This window comes from Polypterus senegalus, chromosome 1 (assembly GCF_016835505.1).
Source record: "Polypterus senegalus isolate Bchr_013 chromosome 1, ASM1683550v1, whole genome shotgun sequence".
Classification (NCBI taxonomy): Eukaryota; Metazoa; Chordata; class Cladistia; order Polypteriformes; family Polypteridae; genus Polypterus; species Polypterus senegalus.
In genome coordinates this window covers 245,110,180-245,136,207 of record NC_053154.1, presented here as the reverse complement: position 1 = coordinate 245,136,207, position 26,028 = coordinate 245,110,180, and positions in this window count along the sequence as shown.

Genomic DNA, 26,028 nt, shown 5'->3' with positions numbered 1-26,028 from the left:
GCGTGATCGCTCCATTTACTCAAAGAAGCCATGAGCTATCAGCCAAAATGAAAGTGTTAGCAGTATTACACTTTTTGGCCACAGGGTAAATGCAGCTGATTTACTGTAAATATTTTACAATCAGCTATTTCTTGAGTGTTTCATTAAACTTTGAACACCCTTATAATGCATAAGATAATATGCAGATTTAAACATTTCTCCTCTACTCCACATGAGGTAATATTAAACCTAGCTGCATTCATGCAAATCACTGTTTTTTTGTGGAGTTATTGATGGCCAGACATTATCTTCCAAATTTTGAGACGGTATTGCCATTTGAAATGGACAGAATATTGGATGGACAGAATAAAGGAAGACATGAAGATCATCAATGCAGCCCCAGAAGATGCCCTCGATCGTGCCAAATGGAGATGGATTTGCAGAAAAGCGGACCCTGCCAAGCGGGATAAACGCAAGGATGAAGAAGAATTGATGGCACGCACATTAAGATCATTGTCTCCTTTAATAGTTTGAGGATTATGATGCTCCATTCTTTACAAGCACATTTTAATTTCCCTAGTTCCAGTTTCTTTTTCTACCTTCAACTACAATCAATGTTCAGAACATGTGGGATTTCCTTGACTACCCCGCTTCACAAATTACTCATTATATTCTCTGTCTCTCCTAAGAAAAAACCTGTGTCTACCCCCTATCCTCTTTACTTTGCAAAGCATCCTATAAACCTCTGCCCTTGATTTCTTTTTGGTCCAGAGAACTTTCTTCTCTCCATTCACCCCTTTCATGGGACGCCATTTTCTCCAATGTCAAGTTTTGTTCTAGAAACCCAAACTACCAGCACACCCAATTCAAAAATTCTACACAGACTCCCTGCAAGTGGCTTCTGATGGGCCTCACTGCTGATCTTCTCTTTCAATTATGTTCCCTTGGTTTGCCTGGCACTTTTCTTCACATGTTCTGGCACTGTACCCCTGTCTTTTCCTTTTGGACACACATGTCATCTACTGTCTTCCTTTCTTTCATGCAGTATTCCTCTGTTACCTCAAATTTTTCTACCTTTAGACCTTTTTAGGCTTCTGCTCAGACTCTCTGAAAGCAAGTTATTCTGTCTGGATACCCTGGCAGCCAAATTAATTATTGCCTTCCACTGGAAGACACCTGAATGTGTCACTTTTGACAACTGCCAGTCCTTCTTTTACAACTTAATACATCTGGAGTTGTCTGCTGCGCAGAATAATGGTGCTTACAGTAATGTAATTGAATCTTGGTCTGCTGTGGCTCAATTGTGTAAATTTCAGCTTTTAACTCCCTGATTTTTTTATCCCTTGGCTCAAGCTGGGTGAGAGTGGGTGTTGCTGGGGTTGGGGTACTTTGTAGACTGTGACTTTTTATTGATATATCCTGTCAATTAGTCTTTACTACTTTATAAAAAGATGATCACAAAAAAACATCTTTGGCCCAACTGTGGATGAACACATATGTGAATTGCAAGCAATATTATGGTATCAAAACACAAGTGGTTCCGAATGCAAATTACATTGTAGCAGCCTGCATTTTACCATGAAATTAGGGCTGGATGGGTGATTGACAGCCAAATGTTGCACAAGTACACTGAGCATTATATTCCATGAACCCCTGAAATATTTGTGTTATACTTTGCAAGGCTGGGAAGGTTCAAGAAGACAGGCGGAGAATCTTGGGGCATTGGATAAATGGATCCTCAAGGAAGATAAAGCAAGGATTATGGAGATAGACAGACACATGATGCAACTGTAAAACACGATTGGGAATAATGGATAAGTGGAAGCAACTTCAGGAACAGTACAAGATTAGCCATGGCAAGTTTCAGGGTAACAGTTACTTTACGAGATGTTTGCTGTGGCCATAAAAGCAGAAAGGTTATTGTTTTGAAAGAATTGCTGTGGACCTTTCATTGTTAAATAAAGGGGTCAGTTATTGGGATTAACATTGTGTATATGTGTCTTGATATCTTTGTCTCTGTGTTTATAATTGTAATATTAATGATGTTGTTGCGAATTGCCCAGTTCAACGCGTGATTCTAGAATACTTCATGAGAGTGGCATAAATCATTTATTTGAACATAAGTACATTCATTTGAATATTATTATTATTATTATCATCATTATTATTATTAACTTAGTGGTGAAGCCTTACTATTAGCGTTACTATCAGAAAACTACAAAGTGTCGGAATTTCCAAGTAAACTGCAAAACACCTTCATGAGTGCCACTTCGCGGCTTGGGTGCCATAAATTTGAAATGTCATTCATTGTGACACATGAACTTCTACTCTTTACTGGGAGGACGTGTACCATGCTTCATAAATTGTTTTCATGCCCCACTTGGAGGAAGGTCAAATTCTTATCTTAGTCAAAATTTCGGTGCAATTCCTATTAATGTAATTCTGTGGTGCTTGATAAATACAGGCATAGATCTTGAGAACGTCCATTTACCCAAGTATGATTTGGGTTTTTTTTGGGCAATTGATTTCTCTTTAGAAAAAATGTTTAAGACTATGGTTGTAAAAATTATTAAATGTCTATAAATTTAATTTGACATATTTTGCAAAATGTTATTTATAAGAGTTCTGTTTTTTTATTTTATAAAAATATTAAAAAAATTAAATTGGTTGTGAATGAAAGTACCTACAGTACTTGTCTAATACATTTTATAAAATTCTCAGCTACTTTAAACAGTTACAGAAACCATGACATTACAATTTACAAGGCCTAATATGTTAATTTGCCCAAATCCAATCTGCAAAATACCAAGTGCTAATTGTGGGCTCCAGTTACTGGTTTACAGTTGGCTGATGGCTGAAATCTTACTCTGGTACCATAGAATATATGGAATAAATTATCTATAGAGAATGCTGCAATCTTATTCTGGTGCCATAGAATATATGGAATAAATTATCTATAGAGAATGCTATCGGTTATTATATCTTAAACAAATGATTTGGATCATACACAGATACATAATCTGCAAACCAAAGTGACACCAGCTTGTGCTTCTGAGCAGTGTCACACAGGACAGCCACTTTTCATGACACATGCGTAAATACAGACTGTTGCAGCTCCACTCTAATTATTTCCATCTGAATGCCAAATTCCTTTAACATGCATGTCAATAAAGGAATTATTTCCGTCCATCCCTACAAGCTCCTGCTGACCACTGGGAATTGAAGTCCTTTAAATGAGGAAAACGAAGAAAATTGTAAGGAACTTTGAATTGAGGTCATGAAGCTCAATGAATTATGAATACTAAGGCTATCATTATGGTACAGTTTAGAAGATTACTTGATGCACAACAAAAAAGAACAGCGACTCCATACAATAGCACCCAAATATGTGATTTATGTCATGATGTTCTGATGTATTACACTTTTATAGGTTCACATTTAGAAAGTACTGTTATGGAAAAATTATAAAATGCTCTGTGCAAAAAACTGTCAAAGCTCAGAATTAACTCAGCACACCATTATGGAAATAATAAGCTTTCAATAAATAGAATGTGGTTTGATGTTTTCATGCCCTTTCAGGGCCGACTGCTATACACAGACTCCTGGAATTAAGAGAGAGAGAAACAGAGAAAAACACAATGGCGGCAGGAAAGGTCACCCAAATGACAGTTTGGAAATGCAAGGGGCCCTAGGTAGCACTATGTCCTGCATTTGTATTGAATGCTCCAGGAGGGCATTATTAGGTTCACCACCATGAGTAAGAAAGATAGATGGTCTTGGCAGGAGCATGCATTGCTCACTGAAGAAGATGGTAGGTGGGTGTCTCAGGTATGAGAAGGAATACCTGGTAGTCATACTAAAACAAAGCGAGTCTTTGAGGAAATTCAAGTTGTGGGATCTCCTCCTTGGCATAATGGGAACATTATCTCCGAAGTCAATTTAAGAGGCTTTTAGATAGTTCAGACAGTTAAGGAAATGTTGTGATGACCCGGGGCCTGAATTTACACTGAAATATGGCATACAGACAAAAACAGAAATGTGGGTACGCACATAAAAATTCAGGTGCATTAAACTGTGTGTATGCAAAGTTCCACACACTTCCCCTTTATAAATCTCAATCAATGAAAATTTTAACTCAAATGCACGTTGCCTACAACCCCGCCCTCTAAAAATTTTGTATATTAGAATATGCAAATCAAAATAAATAGCCCATTCCATTCAGTGTTTTGTTAAAAGACAAAAGTAAAAAACACATATAAAAAAATAATTTTAAAAAAGAAGTAGTTAAATGTCAAATATGAGTGTCTGAGTGTCATAGAGAAGCATATTAGGGCCACAGAGAAGAAAAAAAAAAAACAGGGACTCGGTGAAGGAAAAAAGGTCTATGTTGAGATTAAAGTCAAAATGTCGACTTTAACCTCATACTTTGTCTTAAAATCAATGTTTGATTTAATAGAGTTTCTCATATCCCATCATAACTAAAGTAGCATGTTAAATGCTTTGTATTCTATGTGTTCCCTGACCCGGTCGTTAATCACTACGTGTTTCTTAAACCAGCTTTCTCTTACACTGATAGGAGTATGCAGGCAGTGATCGCCACACAGAAAACATTACATTCATAATTTTACAACTCTCAGAATATTGTAAAATACTAAGATGTATATTTGATATCATTTTCTAGAAGAAATGCATTAAAGCATGTATTAAACATGTGGGGACATGGTGACTCAGCGGTAGCTATGAGCTGGAGCCCCGCCCAAGGATTGTTCCTATTACTTGCTGGGACACTCACAAATCTGTATTGAATAATTTATTGCAGCACTGCTGTCTCTGTCAAACACATCAACCCCCAATTCCTGTCCTTCTGTTTTCTTTCTCCACGTAATCAATCACCGCACAATAAGTGTATAATAAATGTAAAATCAGCTGTAACCTTAGGATGCAGATTCTTCAGAACTTTTAAGGAACATTGAAAAATCTTCATTATACATGTTTAATTATTCCATCCATCCACCCATCCAGGGTCGCAACAGTCCCAGCAAGCATACAGTACAAGGCATTAACAATCTCTGGACGGTGCACCAGCTCATCGCTATCATTGCGCCACCATGCCCCCACATGTTTAATTATTAACAGTATGCATTATTTAAATGAAGTTTACAATTTATTTGTAAAATGTAATATACATAACTTGCATTTAATCATAAAAATGATATCAAGTATATATCCTAGTATTCTAACAGCACACAACTCCAAGAGGATAGCTTTTGGAAATCTAAATTGACTTAGAAGCCAGTCATCATTCATCACTCTTTTCTATTGAATTGAATTGAATTCCTTTATTGTCATTGCATGGTACAATAAGATTCAATATTCAGGTCCTCCATAAACTTATTTTTCTGTAAAATGATCAAAAATAAAAATAATATGATAAAAAAACAATGGAAAATATACAATAAGAAAACATAAGTACAATATACATGTACATATAGTGCAGATAGTGCAAATGGTTCATAAAGTGGCTCATGTTGTGCAATATTATAGTTGTAGTGCAAGTTTACAGTGAGTAATTGTTATTATAATTACAAACAGTTCTACCGGGAGCACTTGATGGACTGATTGAGTGCATTTATAGCTCTTGGAATGAAACTGTTTCTGAGCCTCGAGGTCCATGCAGGAAAGGGTCAAGCATTTGCCAGATGGGAGAACTTCAAACAGTCTGTGGTAAGGGTGAGTGGAATCCATGCAGATGCTGGTGGCTTTCCTGAGGCAACGTGCACTATAAATGTCCACAAGGACTAAAAGCTGTATCCTCTGCTGTAAGCTGCAATCCCCTGCACTCTCAAAACAACCTGTGTAGCTGTAATTCCGCACAAAAATACAATACACAAGTTAAAATACACTCAGTGGTGCACTAAGAGTAACAATGCTAAAGCAGCTATGGTATTTGGAATAGTTTCTGTGCACTATTTTATTGTTACAGAATGATTAAAATCAAGTGCCTTAAATTTATAAACAATATGCAATTAATTTCAGTGTATTTGATAAAGTCTATGTCATGGATGTGAATCTAAAAAACAAAGACCACAGAAACAGTAGCACTGCTTTGACACTGGGTGCCGCCAGTTTACAAAGCAGAGCAGAAAAGTGTGTACACATGGTGTAAGGTTGACGTGAAAATGTGCGTGGCTCTACGCCAAGTTGAGTTTTTATATATCTTGAAGTGAGTGTGAAACAGGCATGCACAACATTTTTGTGTGTACGTGCAGTTTAAACATGACACCCTAGCCTTTTAAGAGCAACTGAAGGCTCATGGTTGCATGGACCAGAAGGATCTGCTAAAGAAAATTGTATTATGGACAAATGAAAAGCCACTCCTAACCCCAAAATGATTCAAGAGATTAGGCAGGGATGATCCTGAGAAACTGTTAGAAGTATTCTATGCTTGCTGGGACTGGCGCGACCCTGGATGGATGGATGGATGGATGGAATAATTAAACACGTATTATGAAGATTTTTTAATGTTCCTTAAAAGTTTTGGAGAATCTGTGTTCTAAGCTTAAAACTGGTTTGACATTTATTACAGAGCTTATTGTGTGGCAATTTGTTACATGGAGAATGAAAACGTAACAGCAGGAATTGGGTTAATACGTTTGACAGAGACAGTACTGCTGCAATAAATTATATCATCGAGAGTCACACACATCCCAGCAAGCATCTTGCAGGAGGCAGGAACAATCCCTGGAGGGTAAGAGCTCATCACTACCACTGCGCCATTGTGTCCCCATGTTTAATCCACACTTTAATGCATTTCATCATGAAAATGATACCAAGTATGCATCTCAGTATTCTAAAATGTTCAGAGAACTGTAATATTTTGAATGTAATGTATTCTGTTTGGAGATCAGTACCTGTGTGCTCTTGACTGCAAAAGGGAAAGCCTGTTTAAGAAGCACATAGTGATTAACAGTTGGGTCAGGGAACACTTAGAATACAATGCATTGAGCGTGCTACTTTAGTTACAATAGGATTTGAGAAGCTTTAGTATATTAAACATTGATTTTAAGATGAAGTTTACAATGTAATGACAAAATAAACTATGCAATTAAAGTGGAAATTTTGAGATGAAAGTCAACACTTAGACCTTTTTTCTTCACTGTGTTACTATTTTTTATTCTTTTCTCTGTATCCTAATACTCTTTCGTATGACACTCAGATGGTGGGCTACAGCTTGCCTTTTCATAGTTACTTTGATATCTGACCACTGTGCGATCTCTGATCATAGGCATAAACTATATAATGTATGAAGCACTTGAATAAAAGAGAGAAAAAAAAAAAAGCTAACCTTCACAAGGATCATAAATTGCACCGGCTGTTACAGACTGAAATCAAATGTATGCTTTTATTCTAAAATAGTAAGACTAGGAGCAGTTTACTTCTGAAAACGGAGTGGTACAGGATCGAACTCACGACCTTTTGATTCCAAGGCAAGAACTGATTCTATTGAACCACGGAGGCAGATACAATAAATGGCTGTCAATGTCGCATGTTAAGGCGGCTTTTTGTTTCTGCAGTTATATTTTTGAATAAAAGCGCAATTGTGTTATTCTTGTGAAAATGTTTCTTTGCTATTTGGACTTCAGGCTTCATACATTATATAGTTTATGCCTACATTTTGTCATCTACTACTAGAATATAAAAAACGTTTCTGTTTTAACAATGTGTTGATTACTGTAGAAATGGAACAGACATGAAATGCGTGTGTTCCAAATAACGATCTATTATTTCCACTCTAAAACTCCACTTCACCCCCAGATACTCAATCAAGGCATGAGCTGAGAGAAGTTCGTGCACGTTCTAAATTGGTGAGGGGATTGAATAGCCGGCTGCTCCTAGCTTCTCTTTATCAGCACATTTAGAAGACAAAGGACGCTGGCGGAGAGGTGTGAAGGGATTTAAGAACCAATTTAAGGTGGGCCGGAATTAAGAGTTTTTTCGTAGGCTCTGGTAATTCTAGTGTTAAGGCAACTGATTGTAATCAACTCGTAACCATATAATGGTGCACAGAATGGCCAAACTATACCAAATACTATAGCTGCTTTAGCGTTGTCAGTCAGTGCACCACTCAAGGTATTTAACCAACTGTATCTGAGTGTGGAATCACAGCTCTACAGCAGCCGATCAGAAAGCTCTACTGCAGATTGTGTCAAGAGCGGGGAGCGATATCGGGATATAGCTTATAGCACATGCTGCCTCAGCCATGAGCACAGTCTATTTGAACTTCTCCCTTTCGGCAAACACTTCAGAGTCTTTTCTGTATGGACCTCACGATTCAGAAACAGCTTCATCCCTCAATCAGTCCATCAAGTGCTCCCAATAGAACTGTTTGTACTTATATGTTCAATTACCTCATTGTAAACTTGCATTACAGTTGTAATATTGCACAACCTGAGCCAGTTATGCTTTCATATTGCATATTTTTCACTGTTTTTCATCCTATTATTATTATTGTTGGTATTTTACCATTTTATAGGAAAATACGTTTATGGTGAATTTATATATTGAATCTCATTGTACCATACAATAACAGTAAAGGAATTGAATTCAATTTAGAGCGCATATTTACAGATGATGACGACTGGCTTCTAAATTGATTTAGATTACCAGACACTATCTTCGTGGAGCTGTTGATATCATTTTAAAGATGAAATGCATTAAAGTAGATATATTACATTATACAGATACATTTTAAACTTCATTTAAATAATGTATATTGTTAATGATTAAATATGTGAGGGCTTTTTGGGCAGTGGTAGCGATGAGCTGGTGCCCAGTTCAGGGATTGTTCCTGCCTTGTGTTGTATGCTTGCTGGGGCTGGTGCGACCCTGGATGGATAGATGGATGGAATAATGAAACATGTACTACAAAGATATTCCAATGTTCCTTAAAAGTTTTGAATAATCGGCTTACAGGTGGCTTGACATTTATTAAAGAGCTGATTGTTTAACGATTGGTTATTTGGACAAAGAAAAGGAAGGACAGAAATCGTGGGTTAGTACATTTGAAAGAGACTGTACTGCTGCAATAAATTATTTTATTGAGGGTCGTGCACGGGGCAGCAAGCATCTTACGGGAGGCAGGAACAATCTCTGGAAAGGGCGCCAGCTCATCGCTAATACTGCACCACTGTGTTCCCATGTTTAATAGCATGCTTTAATTCCTATCATTATGAAAATGATATCAAGTATACATCTTAATATTTAAAATTTTCAGAGAGCCGTAATATTATGAATGTAATGTATTATGTGTCCTGTCGGTGTAAGAGAAAGCCCATTTAAGAAGAACATACTGATTCACACACGTAAGAGTACATAGAATACGAAGCATTTAACATGCTACTTTAGTTACAATGGGATTTGAGAAACTGTCAAATTAAATGATTTTAAGATGAAGTTTCAACCTTTTTTCACACTGTGTCCCAGTTTTTTTCTTCTTTTCTCTGTACCCTAATATGCTTCCATATGAAACTCAGATGGTGGGCTACGACTGGCTTTTTCACGGCGACTTTGATATCTGACCACTTCTGATTTATTTCAGGCTCTGTGCGACTTTCTGAACTTCAACTTTCGAGTTTCTCGGCCACTCGATCAATCTCCCTTTGTTGTTTATATCACTACTTAAATCAACAAATAGAATGTTTTTCCTAGCCTCTACTTGGTATTCACTGAAATTTTTCTTTTTCCCTGTGCTTTTGCCATTGCCTTTTCACAGAATACAAAACATAAGGGGCTATTTATATTGATTTGCATATTCAATGAAGCGTTATTCTGGGAGGATTTGGGGTGGGGAGGATTTCACACTGACCGGGATTTATGGAGCGGAAGAACGTGGAAGTTGGCGTACACACAGATTTATGCATCTGGATTTTTTCGTGCATGTCCGTATGCCATGTTTTAGTGTCAATTCTACGTACGACATTATGCATGAAGCCCCAGGTCTATAAATCCTAAAGCTAATTCTCATTTTTCCCATTTAAGCCCCTTATTTTTTCTTTATATCCCTATTGTTATTCTTCATATCTTGCTTTATATCATTTATGTCCCCTTTGATCACTACCTTCGGCTTGGACAGTGCGTTTTGATCTTCCTGTATTGGCCTGTATTTGATATAGCGCCTAACTAGAGTTCAAGAACCCCCCTAGGCGCTTTACAACACAACAGTCATACGCTGGTGATGATAAGCTACTATGTAGCCACAGCTGCCCTGGGGCACACTGACAGAAGTGAGGCTGCCGAACACTGGCACCACCAATCCTTCCGACCACCACCAGCAGGCAAGGTAGGTTAAGTGTCTTGCCCAAGGACACAACAGCTGCATTCTCATGCTGGGAGCCAGGATTGAACCTGCGACCCTCCGATTGCTGGACCACCCGCTCTACCGACTGAGCTACTGCTGCCCTATATACTGCCCCAGTCTCCGTAGGTGGAGTTGCAAGTAAAGTGGTTGATGATGCGGCTGACTCGTGGGGAGTATTAGCTGTAGTTGACAGTGGAGATGAAAAGGCCATGCTCGGCTCCAATACTCCTCCTGGAATTGATGAATACTCCTTGCCCTCCTCACTTACAGTTTTACTCCCATTAATGCTCTAGGCTGGAGCGAATGCTGCAGTGTCAGGTCTTGACAGTTCTGTACCTTTGACCGTCTGTTCCAGGTCAGTCTCTGGGAGGCTGGTTTAGACTTTGATGTAATTTTTTGCTGTCTTATCCTTTTCCCTTTTCTTCTGAGCCCTTTGTTTGCTGCTCATGTTTATTTGTACTTGCGTGTAACATAATTAAATCCTCTCAGAATGAGTAAATGCAGGATACCTCGGAATGATAATAAAAAAAGGTAGAATAAGACCACTGCTAACAGAGCTCCATCTACAAGTCCATCTCCTACAACGGACGAAGCCAACTCTCTGGAAAGGTGCTATATAAATAAAATGTATTATTATTATTAATGTGAGGGTTGCCTCATCTTAGAGGAACCACCAACATAATTACTATAGTGAAAATGAAGTAAATGAGTAATAAACAGCCCCTTAAAAAGCGAGGACAAACTAGTGAGAAAGCCCAAACACCCCTGTTATGAAGTGGTGATAAGATCAATGGGAAAACTTGTTGGACACCCTTATTAACGAAGTGATGTTTAGAATAATGGAAGAATCAACATGTATACAAAATTATTGGTGGCTGTAGTTGGTTGGTTAAGATGACACAATTCTGCATATTAAGAGTCAGATGAGACTGAGACATTTGTGCATATCTAGGTGCAAAACAATAATTGTTGTGCATTCTCATCTGGTCTCTGAGAATGACTTCTTTCTTTTGACAGGTGCATGTTTTGTGTTTGTTCAGAAAGTGCAATTCAGTAGTTTGATTAATATTATTATTGATTGATAGGTGAAAAAAGAAGATGTTTTAACCCTTTCTTTCATCTCCTTTATTATCTATCTATTATCCAACCCACTATATCCTAACTAAAGGATCACAGGGGTCTGCTGAAGCCAATCCCAGCCAACACAGGGCACAAGGCAGTAACAAACACTGGGCAGGGTGCCAGCCCACCGCAGGGCACGCACACACACACACACACACACACACACACACACACACCAAGCACACACTAGGTACTTTTTTTAATTTAAGATCGCCAATGCACCTAACCTGCATGTCTTTGGACTTTGATCTCCTTTGTACATATTTAAGCAAGGAGGGAATTAAGATAGGAGGTTTGGGGGGATTTCTCCAATGCTACATTTCCCAGAAGATAGCTCCCAGTTAAATATATGTACTGGTACAGAGTACTGAAACTAAAAGTGACCATAGTCTGAAGAGTAAATAGTGGAAGTGCTGATACTGCATACTCGTTAGCAGTCTTGATTGGCAACATTTGCCAAAGGGTTTTTGTGTAGCAGATATTGTCGGTTTGCTGCTAACCATGTTTGCAGAAGTATGTCAGGTTGATCGCTTGCACCACAGGCTCTGTGGGTGTTAGGTAGTTGTGAGATAAAGGGCTTGGAGTAGGGGACTCAAAATATACTTTTATCTCAGGGAAACATGGTGACACAGTGCACTATTAGAATCCATACATTTTGTGTGTGAATGGTAATGGAACTTCACTGAAGAGCAGGTCTTCAGGAAAAATCAAGTCGACAAATATTACAGTTTATCCAAACTGTAGCTAAACTGTCCTGATTAAAGTGCACTTACCAATACATTTAGTCAGATGCTGCCAAAGCTGCGATGTTGGAAAATAATCCAGGATTAATCTGGCCTCTGATTCAAACTAGCACCCCTGTTGTAAGAGCTATTCATATGTAAATGAGCCAGTACAATCTTGATAAATCAAGATGAAGGATGGGAGGGGGTGGAACCATGGGAATGGCAACCTAATAAGCTACTAATATTCAGCAACTAGGAAGTTAAATGCAGTTAAGGAATTTGTGAAATTCACGTTGGTCTCTAAAAACAAATAAGACAACTGTTATACTACCCTGAGTAGTTTTTATTTACTATATTATTTAGTCAACATGCAGCTTTCCGCTCACAAAAAAGACTCCAAAGATATTAATGTCAGTAAAGGTTTGACTTGAGATTTCCAGGTGTGTCTTTGGGATAGGCTGCCATCTCATACAGAATGGGCTTCCAAGCTATTTAAAAGTTAGGCTTTGGCTGTCCATGACTCGGAACTGGGAGAAAGAAAACAAAAGCCAATAGATGGATATGGAAGGTGTGATGGTTAATTTCACGCAAAAAGCATCTCTACATCTTTGTAATGAGCCAGGCTTATACAACAGAGTAATTATCAATAAAATTCAGGAAGTTTCTACAATGCCTTGCTAAATCTTTCTTCTCTTTATCTAGATATACCCATACAACTGGCTATTCTGCCCCTTAAATTACAACCATGAGACATTAACACAATTCAAAAAATACATACAAAAAGGCTTATTTCACCCTCTAACAATACTGACTTTAACTTCAGAGAGCCTGAATGCTACATGTCAGCTAGTGTATGGCCACGTCATGTAATTTTATTTTATTTATTGTACAATATCATTTTGTTGGAGTAGCCCAGTAGTGCAGAGGTTAGGATTGTTGATTTATACCTCTAGGGACCCATGTTCAGGTCTTAACTCAGTTGTCCAATTTGTGTGGTGCTTGAACCTGCACCTGCATGCATTTTTTTCACATTGCAAAGTTATGTATTTAATGGTAATATGGGACTCATTGGGTGTGCGTGTGTGTGTATGTATACCCTTTAATACATGGGTAGTGTTGATTGATGAAATTCGCCAAAGTGTTTTTCTTAGTGAATTTGCTGGGTTCACCATTGACCTTGTTCACCAAATATTTTCCAGAAAATTCACCAGGCAGTCAGCTTAGTAAACCTTTTTTGTTTTTTTAACCAGGGCCCTATGATTCTTTGTGAGGCCAGCATGACATCTCAGAGCTGTAGCTGCCATGTTGGATGAGGATGTCACTTCCCAATCTGTGCTACACATGCATGCATAAAACTTTCATATATACACCACCTCAGTTTACTGTGATGCTTGTCATGTCTCACACATGTGTGAATAAGTTATATCATATACATGCATTGTGCATGTGTCATGTCATTATGTGATTGGTACTCCAGCCAGATTTGCACCCTGCAAACTTGCAGTATTTTCATTTTAGGGGTATATTAGCAGAACATAATGAGAATATTATAAAAAATACTTTACTGTTCTAACTGTAGGTTATGTCTTCATTACTGGATTAAGCATGTTAGGTTCCTTGCTGTGTAGTGCAGATTGGGTAGTGACAGGGACAGCCCCCTGAGTATGTAATGCTAAAAGGCAAAGCAGGTTAGTTGTAGCGATAGGAACTGGGAAGACATGGACACATATAAAAGACTGATTATTTTAAGCTCAGGGTATATGTTTATCTGAAATATGTGTATCACAGGGAGGCATGGTGGTGCAGTTGTGACATGCCTCACAGTTCATGTCACATTTTGGCCACTAGTTGGCAGAGGCTTCTCTAGCCTTCAGGGACACTTAAAAACAAACCACAAAACCTTTATGATCCACTCAAAACCAGTTCAGTTTCTCCATTCTCATTGACTTCAGTGCATTTTAATGAGTTCATATGACATGCATTTCGATGTGTTCTCGAACATTTTGTCTCCAAATTCCAGGGCAAGTTTCACTCATCATTATACATGAACATCCCATAAATACTGGGCTCTTGCCTTACTTCAAAAGTTGCCAGGACAGACCCTATTTGTCTGCAGTCCTGTAATAGAAAAGGTGGGGTCAGATGAATCATTTTATAAACTTCAACACCTAAGAACAAACATCAAATTCATAATTTATGTAAAAACACAATAGAAACTTATTGAAAGAATAACATATTGAATCATGTAGTTACATTACAAATTAGGGATTAAAAAGAAATTAGAATTCACTTCTTCTTCTTCTTTCGGCTGCTCTTTTTTGGGATCACCACAGGGGATCATCTTTTTTCATATCCTCTTGTCCTTTGCATCTTGCTCTGTTGCACCCATCACCTCCATGTCTTCTCTCACCACGTCCGTAAACCTACTCTTAGGCCTTTCTCTTTTCCTTTTACCGGGCAGTTCTATCCTTCGCATCTTTTTCCCAGTATACCCAGCATCTCTCCTCTGCACATTTCCAAACCAACACAGTCTCACCTCTCTGACATTGTTTCCAAATCATCCAACCTGAGCCTACCCTCTAATGTTCTCATTTCTAATCCTGTCCATCCTTGTCACACCCAATGCAAATCTTAACATCTTTAACTCTGCCACCTAGTTCTATCTCCTGTTTTTTGGTCAGTGCCACTATCTCCAACCCATATAACATACTGTAGCTGGTCTCACTACCATCTTGTAGACCTTTGCTTTCACTCTTGATGTCACAAATCACTCCTGACACTCATTTCCACCCACTTCACCCTGCTTGCACTCTCTTTTTCACCTCTCTTCCACACTCCCTGTTATTCTGTAATGTTGATCCCAGGTACTTAAACTCATCCACCTTTGCCAACTCTACTCCCTGCATTCTTACCATTCCACTGACCTCCCTCTAATTTACACACATGTATTCTGTCTTGTTCCTACTCATCTTCATTGCTCACCTCTCCAGGGTCTCCTCAACCCTCTCGCTACAGATCATAATGTCATCAGTAAACATCATAGTCCATAGGGACTCCTATCCATCACCATTGCAATTAAGAAAGGGCTCAGAGTCAATCCCTGATGTAATCCCACCTCTACCATGAATGCATCTGTCACTCCTATCGCAGACCTCACCACTGTCACAGTTCCCCCATACATATCCTGTACAACTCTAACATACTTCTCTGCCAGTCCCGACTTCCTCATACAGTACCAACTCTCCTCTCTAGGCACTCTGTCAAATGGTTTCTCCAGGTCCACAATGACGCAATGCAACTCCTTCTGGCCATCTCTATACTTCTCCATCAACACCATCAGAGCAAACACTGCATCTGTGGTGCTCTTTCTTGGCATGAAACCATACTGCTGCTCAGTAATCATCACCTCACTTCTTAACCAGGCTTCCACTACTCTTTCCCATAACTTTATGCTGTGGCTCATCAATTTTATTCCCCTGTAGTTACTGCAGTCCTGCACATCCCCCTTATTCTTAAATATCGGCACCAGTACACTTCTTCTGCACTCCTCAGGCATCCTCTCACTTTCCAAGATTCCATTAAACAATCTGGTTAAAAACTCCACTGCCATCTCTTCTTAACACCTCCATGCTTCAAGAGGTATGTCATCTGGACCAACGGCCTTTCCATTTTTCATCCTCTTCATAGCTGTCCTTACTTCCTCCTTGCTAATCCGATGCACTTCCTGATTCACTATCTCCACATCATCCAACCTCTTCTCTCTCTCGTTCTCTTCATTCATCAGCCTCTCAAAGTACTCTTTCCATCTGCTCAACACACTCTCCTCGCTTGTGAGTACGTTTCCATCTTTATCCTTTATCACCCTAACCTGCTGCACATCTTTCCCAGCTCGGCCCCTCTGTCTAGCCAATCAGTAAAGGTCCTTTTCTCCCTCCTTAGTGTCCAGCCTCTCATACAACTCATCATAAATCTTTCCTTTTGCCTTCGCCACCTCTCTCTTCACCTTGCGCCTTATCTCCTTGTACTCTTGTCTACTTTCTGCATCTCTCTGACTATCCCACTTCTTCTTTGCCATCCTCTTCCTCTGTATACTCTCCTGTATTTCCTCATTCCGTTACCAGGTTTCCTTTTCCTCCTTCCTCTTTCCAGATGTCACGCCAAGCACCCTTCTTGCTGTTACCCTTACTACATCTGCTGTAGTTTCCCAGCTGTCTGGTAACTTTTCTCTGCCACCCAGTGTCTGTCTCACCTCCTCCCTAAACTCAATCTTGCAGTCTTCCTTTTTCAACTTCCACCATTATATCCTTGGCTCTGTCCTCACTCTCTTCCTCTTCTTGATTTCCAACGTCATCCTGCAGACCACCATCCTATGCTGCTTAACTACACTTTCCACTGCCAGCACTTTGCAGTCTTCAATCTCCTTCAGATCAACTCTTCTGCATAGGATGTAATCTACCTGTGTGCATCTTCCTCCACTCTTTTCCATAACTTCATGCTGTGGCTTATCACTTTTATCTTACTGTTCTTACTACAGCTCTGCACGTCCCCTTTTTTCTTAAAAATCGATACCAGTATAATTCTTTTCCACTTCTTAGGTATCTTTTCACTGCATTCTGCTTAAAAAAAACTCCACTGCCATCTCTCTTGAACACCTCCATCCTTCAACAGGTATATCATCTGGACCAACAGCCTTTCCATTCTTCATCCTATTTATAGCTGTCCTTACTTGCCCCCTTGCTAATCTGTTGTACTTTCTGATTCACTATCTCCACATCATCCAACCTTCTCTATCTCTGTTATTCTCTTCATTCATCAGCTTCTCAAATTACTCTTTCCATCTGCTCAACACACTCTCCCCGCTTGTAAATACGTTTCCATCTTTATCCTTTATCACCCTAACCTGCTACATGTCTTTCCCAGCTTAGGCCCTCTGTCTAGCCAATCGGTACAGGTCCTTTTCTCCCTCCTTAGTGTCTAACCTCTTGTACAGCTCATCATATGCCTTTTCTTTAGCCTTTTCCACCTCTTTCTTCATCTTATACCTTATCTCCTTGTACTCCTGTCTACTTTCTGCATCTCTCTGACTTTCCCACTTCTTCTTCACCAACCTCTTCCTCTGTATACTCTCCAGTACTTCCTCATTCCACCACCAGATTGTCTTTTCATCCTTCCTCTATCCAAATGTCATGCCAAGCAGCCTTTTAGCTGTCACCATTACTATGTCTCCTGTAGTTGCCCAGCTATCTAGTAACTCTTCACTGCCACCATTGCCTGTCCTACCTCCTTCCTGAACTCAACCTTGCAGTCTTCCTTTTTCAACTTCCACCATTTGATCCTTGGCTCTGCCCTCACTTTCCTCCTCTTCTTGATATCCAATGTCATCCTACAGACTACCATCCTATGCTGCCAAACTACTCATTCCCCTGCCACCACTATGCAGTCTACAATCTCCTTTAGACTGACCCACCTGCATAGCATATACAGTAATTTACCGGTGTGCATCTTCCTCCATTCTTGTATGTCACCCTTTGTTCCTCCCTCTTCTTAAAATGTGTATTCACCACATCGATGCCCATCCTTTTTGCAAAATCCATTACCATCTAATCTTTAACATTCCTCTCCTTAACACCATAACTACCCATCACCTTCTAATCTCCTCTGTTCCATTCACCAAAATGTCCATTGAAATCTGCTCCAATCACCACTCTCTCTCCCTTGGGTACACTCTCCACCACTTCATCCAAATCACTGCAGAAATCTTTCTTATTCATCACACAGCCAACTTGCAGGGCATATGCCTTAACAACATTCATAGATCCACCTGGCCTTAGTTCCCTTCCATTTAGTCTCTTGCATGCACAATATATCAGCCTTCCTTCTCTCCATTACATCAGTTAACTCTCTCCCCTAATCAGTCATACTGCCAACATTCATAGTTCCTTGCCTCATTTCCACTCTCTTTACCTTCCACATCTCCACCTGCCTTTGGACACATCTTCCCCCTCTTATTCTCCTTCTTTGGTCATCAGTAGCCCAATTTCCACCTGTACGGCTAGCAGTACTGCTGACAGCCATTGTTAACCCAGGCCTCGACCTATCATGAAGTAACCTGGGCTTAGGCCCAGCACAAAGAAACACACTGGTTTGGGCATCCTCTGTGACTAGGTTAAGAACGGAGAATACATTGTTAACTCTTAATTACCTCCCAGAAGCTAAGATTACAGTTTATAATCATCACTAGTTTTAAAAGCATACAACATTTGAACATATTATTCTTTACATTTAAAATATTCTCACTTTATAAAGATTTCCAAAGTAGAAGAATAGAACTTTCATCAACTATGCAAGAAATGCATTAAATCAGACCACTATTGTAATGTTAATTTACCGGTAATAAAAATAACACAATTATCTCTCTCCTAATTCACTAGTTATATTTTTCTACAGATCTGTGCAACTGGTTTGTTCATAATTATATTTCTGCCAAAAATGCCTCCTTTTTCTTTAAACATCTTTTCTATAATTTTATATTTGTAAGAAGCAAAATTATATTATTCATTCTTGTGTCTCTGAACTCACTGCATCTAATCCAGGATCTGTCCCAGCCATCTCTGTACAGTGTCTTTTATATTTGTCTACCTATTCCATTTCCTTCCTTGTCTATTTTATATTGCCCCTTTCACAGCTATCATACTTCAAAATACATTAAATATAATGATAATGTCTAGTAATGTCTAGTATGGTATTCTGTGTCAATGCTTTGTTTAAAAAAGAAATAAAAGATGATAACAGACAGCCATGGTTTTTAAACACTAAGATAGCAGGATGCTCAAGTAGCCCTTCACTTTAGTGGCTCTTCAAACAGCCCCTTAATTTTATTTTATATCTGAGGCTGTTTTCATGGTTGTAAGTAATATTTAAATACATTTATCAAAAAAAACAGTATTTTCCTTATTTATTCATTGGAAAATAACAATTTTACTGCCTAATGACTTTTATACGTTGAGGTTTATGCCTGAAATATTTTTTGCTGAGAATTCTAAAATAAGAATATTTGTCAGAATAAAGAGCAAATTAGTTTAAGCAGCCACCAAAAATCACTTTTGGTAAGTAACAAGGATGTTTTCAGAATCTTGATGTCTTAAAGATTGCTGCGTATTTTAAATTAGCTAATATAATGTATATTAATGAGGGGAACTGCAGTGTTAATGTGCCATTCTGTTATACTTAAGACCGTAAATAATTGGAGGTGGACATCATAAAGCTGTGAAACTATCTTGCTTCTGTTTTCATTTTCTCTGCACAGTACACATTTTTCTACAGCAATTTCGTAATCTTCCCAAAAGTGTCTTCATTATTGTAATAACAATAATATGCATATTTATAGCTTTACTTTTACTCATTTCTGTCAACATGCAGTTCTCATTACAGGCTATGCAACTAGATTTCAGACTGTGTATAGAAAAATAAATTGCCTTTTTTATCTGGCAAAAAAACATAAAATTTGTGAAAGTTTTCTAAACAAATTGTGAAAAAAGTACACGTACAAATTTTGCTTACAGTTTGTTATAGAAAAGAGATCCTGATAATGTTCATTCACATCAAAACCATTGTAGAATGCATAATCAAAAGAACTACAGAGAAAAAACTTTTCATTGTTTAATGTGCTAAACATATACAGAGTGTTCTTTAAGTGTGTACTTTTTGACCTCTGTTATTTTAGAGAATTGCTAAAGAGTGCAGTTTTTCAGCACAAAACCATATTTTCTGACTGTTATCACACATTAACTCTTGCTCAGTTTGTTTTCTTGGCATTAAGTTAAGTTAATGATCAAGGTGATGAAGAGGGATGACATGTTGAATTTTATGCAAGAATTGTACTGCACTCTGTACATGTGACAATAATGACCGTATAAAACTTTCATCTGAGCTATTTGAAGCAATGTTTTAATTTTACAACAGTGAAATCAATGCATGGACTGATCAAAAGTCCCAAGACAGCAGAGAGCAGGTTCATTTAGACTGACTAATGATGACCCCAGAATCTATGAAGCTCAACCTGACTCTCTGTTTACGCTCTATTCATTTGGACACAGTACAAGCAAATACCACAAATCTCATTCAGGAAGAGGTAAATAGCTCTTTTTGTGAAAAAAACATTAATCCTCTGCTTCCAATAGACCCAAATAATGCTGAAGAACACCAACACAAAGAGCCCATCTAAGCAGAAATATATCAACTGTAAAATGAATGGCAGCTTCCCAAGTAGGTGAGACTCCATAAAAGAGGTGGATTAGACTTGAGCTGAAGGACAGTTTCATAAGGATGCCAGCATAAAGAGACCTGTACCGGTCAAAGCCTATTTGGAGCTCCAGGCAGGGTGATTGGATGTTGGCCCTCAATGTCTATAGGAGATAGTCAGCATTATTAGACTTTGATGACTTGGGAGGTGACCCCCCTTGGTGTCCAAAATATGCACCCTTTCATTTTCATAAATGGCGCTTCTCAGACGACAGCACCCTAAGTGGCCATCTATGTTGCCTAATGGACTGACCAGCTCTGAAAGAGACAACTTGCTTTTACTGTGGTCAGCTTTACATGCAATGTTCAATATTTGACAACTTCCTGTGTTTCTGCAAATAAATGGAAACTTTTCAGGGGCCATGTTCTCATCTATGGCGGTCTAAGGAGGTCAATGACTTCTAAAACTATGATCCTTTGCCTGCAACAGCAGCATTTAGCATTTAGTAGTATCCAATGCTTAAAGGGGGTTGGTGTTCACTTCTATATTTTGCTGTTTGGAGTATCAGCAGTTTTTCTGCATACCAATAATGTCTGAAATCATTCACTGCTGAATTTTCTTTGCCTTGAGTCCAGCAAAAACACAGAAATGGGAATTTTGTTGAACTCATTGAAATGCATTGAAGTCTATCAGGAAGGAGAAACTGAACTAGTTAAGAGTGGATCATAATGGTGTAATAGCCTTTTAAGTATCCGAGAAGGTGAGGAAAGCATCTGCCAACTATGCTGAACTAATTATGGTGGCCAGAAATGTGACACGGCTTCTGAGACAGCAGTGTCACCTTAGGATAAAAAGATATTTTGAGTCCATAATATATAATATTTACTTCATTTTGTATCTCTCACGCTCCTATCACTACAACTATTTAACACCCACAGAGCCTATAATGTAAGTGATCAGCCTTATAATTTCTGGGGGGTGTCCCTGTCACTACTGTGGTACATAGCAAGGAGCCCAACAGACACAAAGTACAATGAATCAATGCAGAACAATATTCTTATTATGGTCTGCTAATGTACTCCTCGAATGAAAAAACTGCAAGCTTACATGGTGTAAATCTAGCTGGATTACCAATCAGGTAGTGACATTGCACGTGTGTATACGCTGTAAGTTATTCATACTGTATATGCATGAAGCAGGTTGTGCAGCACCGTAAAGTGAGATGGATTACGCTTACAGTATGCATGCATGAAAATTCTGCTTATACACATCCACATCCAACACGGCTGCTACAGCTCATCTGTGTTATGCTGGCCTCACAAACCATCATGGGGCACTAGGAAAAAAACGTTCGTTTAAGCCGGCAGCATGGTGAATTTTCAGGAAATATTTCAGTGAACAAGGTCAACAGAGAAGTCAGCAAATTCACTATGAAAAACGCTTTGGTGAAATTTGCCAATCAACACTACTCATGTAAAAAGGGCACCAGCATACACACTTGCTTAACTGATTTAAAGTCCCAAATTAACATTATTTCCACAACACTTACAATGTGGAAAAAAATTCTTGAAGATGCAGGTTCAAGCACCACACAAATTAGATGACTGACTTAAGGCATTGAACATGGGTGGTCCTTAGAACTGTAAATCAGCAGTCCTAACCTCTGCACTACTGGGTCACTCCAACAAAATGATATTGCACAATAAATCCCTCTATTGTAAAAGAAAATCTTGAGACAAGACTGCCAACAGATTTTTTCAAGTCCTGCCCTCCTCTCAACCATTTTCAACTACGCCCACAGTCCTTTCACCTCTCATTCGTGTGACTGCTTTTGTCAGACACTGTTCCTGCGCTCTCAGCTCTTATAAATGTTTATGTTTTCCTCACCTTAAGTTCCTAATAAAAGAAGACTTATTATGTCCAAATCTTATTGAAGAATTTCATCTCAAAGGGTTATCAATAGAAGAAATGAGTACACAGGCAATCCTAGCACCAAGAAACGATGAAGTCAAACAAATTAACGTGAAAATTATTGATTAGTTACACGGCAAATTGGTTAAATGCGTATCAATAGACCAGGAGTGCCCACAGTATTTGGATTTAATAATTTTCATGTGGGAAAAGGCTGACTCGCATAAATAAGTAGAGCCGAATAATGCAGTCAAGGAGCTTTTGAATTCAGCTGAGTGAAAAATGACAGCTGTCAGATTACCTGCGATTTCAGTTCCCTCTCCTTTCTCAGATCGCTTTTCAGAAGGAAGTCAGTTTCGTAGTTTTTATGAACAGTTCGAAAGTGCCTTTCCACATTTTCCTGCTTTGGCATAGCAATGATAGATTGACAGATCAGACAAACGCACTTTGATTGTGACACTGTGATAAAAAAAATCCTCTTCCAATTCCACATCCAGCCCATACCCTCCCCAAACAATTTTTTTAAATCCCTTCTTTAGTCAATATAAATTGGAAGGCTAACTAGATCACAGCTGGAGTTTTGCAGTAGCTCGTGCATTTGATTGTGTGTGCGGGATGACCAGTGACTTAGAAGAAAAGAGATCTCAGACTGGCCACCCTGTATGTCAATCAAGTGGCAAATGCCATAGGGAGGATATATGATAGTCTAACGTTTAAAAAAAAAATTTTGAATGCAACATGATCTACCTGCACTTCCTTTGCGATCTACCAGTCGATCGCGATCAAAGCATTGGGCACCCCTGCAATAGACTATGCTGAAATAGTTGGTGGTGATTGTGCGGAAGATGAAAACATCAACTTATAATATCCCATAGAATATCTACAACCATTAACACCGTCCAGTCTTCCACCGGCCAAATTACTGTTGAAAGAAGGATGTACCGTAATGTTATTGCGTAATTTATGTCTGACTGATGGACTATGCAATAGGGCAAGATTAGTTGTATTTAAAATTGGTCGAACAATTCTGATATGTAAAATTTTAACAGGCGACAAGAAAGGTAATGTAGTACATTTTCCGCAGATAACATTTTGCCCAGAGGGGACTGGGCGATCTCATGGTCTGGAATCCCTGCAGATTTTACTTTTTTCTCCAGCCGCCTGGAGTTTTTTTTTTTTTTTGTTTTTCTGTCCATCCTGGCCATCGGACTTTACTCTTATTCTATGTTAATTAATGTTCACTTATTTTATTTTCTTACTATGTCTTTTATTTTTCTATTCTTCATTATGTAAAGCACTTTAAGCTACATTTTTTTGTATGAAAATGTGCTATATAAATAAATGTTGTTGTTGTTAGACACTAAAGGAGATCTTAATATGCCATTTGTATTAAAATGTTTACAGTTTCCCATTAAAATAGCTTTTGCTATGACAATTAACAAATCACAGGAACAAAGATTCGAAAAAGCTGGTTTATTTATTAGAGAGAAAGAAACGATATTCACTCACGGGCAGTTATATGTTGCGTTGTCACGATGTACGTCCAAACATGAAATCAAAATTCAATGCCATATTGACGAAAAGTTAATTCAAAAAATAGTTTTTACTGAAGTTTTACAGTAAAAGTGTAGGTTTAAAAAGTATTTGCGTGTTAATTTCAAAGCCAAACAGAACAAAAATGTATAATGCAACGAATACCTCTAACGCAACATGAAACATAATTTTCTTTCAATTTATTATGTTTTACTATTTTTTTACTGTGGTTAATTACTCACTGTAGTTTAAAATAGTTAGTTCTATTATGCATATGTAACAAGTCCCATGAAAATAACAATCTGTTTAAATTGTACATCCACTTCCCCATACAGTACACGAGTGGCAGATTCGCGAAGTGGCTAGTACATAGCAGATCCTCCTAGTAAAATTAAATTACAAGACATGGTCATACACTAGTTAACATGTTGTTTTCTGGAGTGTTAAATTTAAAGTCAATATTGTTAGAGGGTGAAATATGATTTTTTTAATGTTTTCATTATGAATTGTCTTAATTTCTCAGGTTTATAATTTAAGGGGCAGAATAGACAGTTGTATGGGCATATCTAGATAGAAAGATGGAAGATCTCTTAACAAGTCATTGTAGAATTTACCAGATTATTATTGATAATTTCTCTGTTGCTTAAGCCTTGTTAATTACAAAGATATAGAGATGCTTTGTGTGTGAAGTTAACCATCACACCTTCCATTTTCATCCAGTCATTCACTCTTATTACCTGTGTCCCAGTTCTCAGTCATGGACAGCCAAACAATGAGATGTCGGCCTATCCGAAAATCACATTTGGCAATCTCAAGTCAGACCTTTACTCACATTAATATTTTTGATGTCCTTTTTTGTGAGAGGAGAGCTGCATGATTAGCATGGTGGCAGCTCACTATGTGATATGATAAGTAAACACTACTGAGGACAGTATACCAGTTGCCTATTTTTTTTTAGAGCCCATGTCAAAGTTCACCAACTTCTTAACTGCATCTGACTTGTTAGTTGTTGGAGGTTAGTAGTTTATTAATGTATATTGCTTATTTGCTTGCTATTTCCACCATTCCACCCCCATCTTTCATATTGATTTATCAAGATTATACTGGCTCATTTACATGTGAATAGCTCCTACCACAGGGGTGCTAATTTAAATCCAAGGCCAGATTACTCCAGGGCCATTTCCCATAACTGCAGCTTTGGCAGCCTCTGACTAGATGTATTGTTAAGTGCACTTTAATCAGGACAGTTTAGTATGGATAAACTGTAATACCTGTTGACTCGATTTTCCTTAAGACCTGTTCTTCAGTGAAGTTGTATAACAGTCAGAATCTAAATGCATGGATTTTGTTGAACTCAGCCATTACTCACAAGTAGTGGTGAGCAAAGCTTGCAGAACTGTCTTTGCCTTGAGCCCAACAAAACACAGAAATGTCTGGGAATTTTGATGAACTCAGTGAAAAGCATTAAAGTTAATCAAAAGAAGAAATTTAACTAGTTTTTTGTGGATTATAATGGTGCAATGGTCTTTTAAGTGTCACAGAAGGTTAGGAACGTATCTGCCAACTGTGGACAAAATATGACCTGACCTGTGAGGCAGTAGTGCTAAGCACTGCATCAAAGTATCAGCCTAGGGTAAAATTATATTTTGAGTCTATGATACTGTGTCTTTTTCCTCACTCTGTATCTCTCAAACTCCTATCACAACAACCATGTAGCACAGAAAGTGCATTTGATGCAAAAGATCAGCCTTATATACTCAGGGGGCTGTCTCTGTCACTACCCGATCTGTGGTACATAGTAAGGAGCCGAACATGCTTGATCTGACTGTGAAGACGTAACATACAATGAATCTATGCAGAACAAAAAAAGTGTTTTCATAAAATTCTCATTATGGTCTGCTAACGTAGCCTTCAAATGATAAAAATGCAAGTTTGCAGAGTGCAAATTTGGCTGGAGTACCAAATCCATAGTGACATCACACATATGTGTATACGCTGTAACTTAGTCATATATGTGTGAGGCAGGTTGTGCAGCACTGTAAAGCGAGGTGGAGTATGCTTACAGTACACATGCATGAAAATTCTGTGCATGCACAACGCAAATCGGGGAGGAAGCATAGATTGGGAAGTGACATCCCCATCCAACATGGCTGCTACAG